The sequence below is a fragment of the Propithecus coquereli genome, unplaced genomic scaffold (genome assembly GCF_000956105.1).
Source record: "Propithecus coquereli isolate 6110/MARCELLA unplaced genomic scaffold, Pcoq_1.0 Scaffold8, whole genome shotgun sequence".
NCBI lineage: Eukaryota > Metazoa > Chordata > Mammalia > Primates > Indriidae > Propithecus > Propithecus coquereli.
Genome location: NW_012154173.1, coordinates 8,067,204 through 8,069,488, shown reverse-complemented (window position 1 = coordinate 8,069,488; position 2,285 = coordinate 8,067,204).

Sequence of the window (2,285 nt, the reverse complement as noted above, 5' to 3'; positions counted from 1 at the left end):
TATAAAACATAAACATATGAAAATTTTAAAATTGAGGAGTTGACTGCAAAGTTATTGTATAGAATCGAGTTAATTGTATTGATAAAATAATTGGTTTTTCATTAGTTAGTGGGAATGGAGATCTATAATTCAAAAGAAGTACATGCAGTAATAAAAGTATACCAAATCCTATATTTGCTTGTAACTGAGAGGTGGATGTTTTTTTATAGCTGTGAAATACAAAAACGGTTTATTGTAACATAAAGAATTTCACCAGAACCACTCAAGTAATTGACTTCATTTATCATATATCAGAGGAAGAAAAGAATTGAAAGCTGTTATAACTGCTTAATAATAGGATCTTTGCTCCTAATTGACTTACTGCTTTGGCACTGTTGAGATGTTCAATGGAAAGAAATTATTATGATAATATTATCCAGACCAGATGTACTGGAAATTGTCTCATAATTTTGATATGATTTTAATTGACAATACAAAACAAAAATCTTAGGATACTTTGAGAACTATAGGTGGACAATCTTTGTCTATGTGGTGTGTGTTTTAGTGAGCATATAAATTCGCATTTTTCACAGATTAAAAATGTGTAAGAAAAATGTTTTAGTGATCATCTAATCTACCATTCAGTGCCTCAGTTTGCAGATGCAAAAAATTGAAGATGTACTGACTTTGCCAAAGTCATGTAGAGTTGTGGCTAACTTCAAATAATTTCTTCAGATTCCCAATTATATTTTCTATATTTCCCTGTAGTAAAGCCAAGAATAAGAGTGAAAACCAAATTTAGAGTCCTGATGCCTGAATATTTTGTATACATCTTCATCAACTTGAGAAAGTATCAAAAGTCAATCTTTAGCGTATAAGCAGTCTAAATGTAATGGTGAGCACCACGTTAATAAGAAATAACTTAATTTGATAGTTTAATGTGTCAATTTACAAACATGTATTTGTTGCATCAGAACTTATCTTCTAAAAGGTAAAAATTATCTTAACCAACACAAACGCTGCCTCTAAGATATTAAAAAGCTACCAGACAGCTGGTATGTCTGTGCGAAATACTCAGGAGCCTATCAAGTGTTACTGTAAATGATACTAATTGTAGCTGTTTTCATATAGTTTTGATTATGTGCCACGCACTGGCCTGAGCAGTTTATACATAAACTCACACAATACACACTATAACCCAATGAGGATAGTACTGTTATTATTATGCTTATTTTACAGCTGGTAAGAAGAGTTAAGTAACTTCCTCAAAGCCACCTAGAAAATAGATATTGGAGCCAAGATTTGAACTCTTAAAATATTAATCTAATTCTGTGTTTTTATTTAACTATTTCCCCTCCCACAGACAGTTATCTTTTTCATTAGATTATGTAAACAGCTTAATCTAACGTACATTGACTCTATGCAAATACACTTTTCAGAATAAAGTATGAATGTATTTTTGTCTTAGCAAATGCCCTGAAAGAAGTAAGTCATCTATTGCTGAGAAGGCTCCCAAATAATCAGGTGGACAAGCTCCCCACTGGGCTTCTAAGTGACATCACCTAAACACGAGCCCCTTATCTCATTCCCCCAGCTCCTGGGGATTCTGTTGACCTCCTGCCCTTTTGGATGGTGGCCCCCAAACCTTAGCCTCCAGACAGTCCCCCACACGAAAACCTGTCAAAGCATTGCCTAGTGAGGCATGTGCGTGCTCCTGCCTCCTTGTGGTTTTGTATTTTTCCTCCATCAGCTCTGAAATCCCCTGTATTACCTATGCTTGTTTTATATTTTCCATTTGTCTATCTGTTTTTTGTTCCTTTTAGATTTAAGTATTTCATTTTTTCCTTTTCCATTAGATTTTTAGCTCTATACTCTTATTATTCTTATAATGGTAATTTCTAGAGTGCATCATACGCATTTTTTTTACTGCATTATAGTCTACCTTAAATCAGCAACTTGTTACCTCTCAATGGAAGCCCTTACAGTCTAACTCCATTTACTCCACTCCTGCCTTTTGTACTTGTGCTTGTGTTCTCATAAATTTTACTTTCTACTTTTGTGATACGCCTCACAAGACGTTATTATTGTTATTCATTGACATAGTCAATATTTATTTGTCTCTACCTTTTCTGATCTTCATCTATTTCTTGAAGTTCTATGTTTCCATATAGTGCCATATTTACTTAATATGAAGAACTCTTATATTTTCGTATGTAGTGCAGGTCTACTGATCTTATATTTGCTCAATTTTTATTTATCTGAAACATCTTTGCTTCAGCTTCATTTTTGAAGGCTTTTTTTTTTTT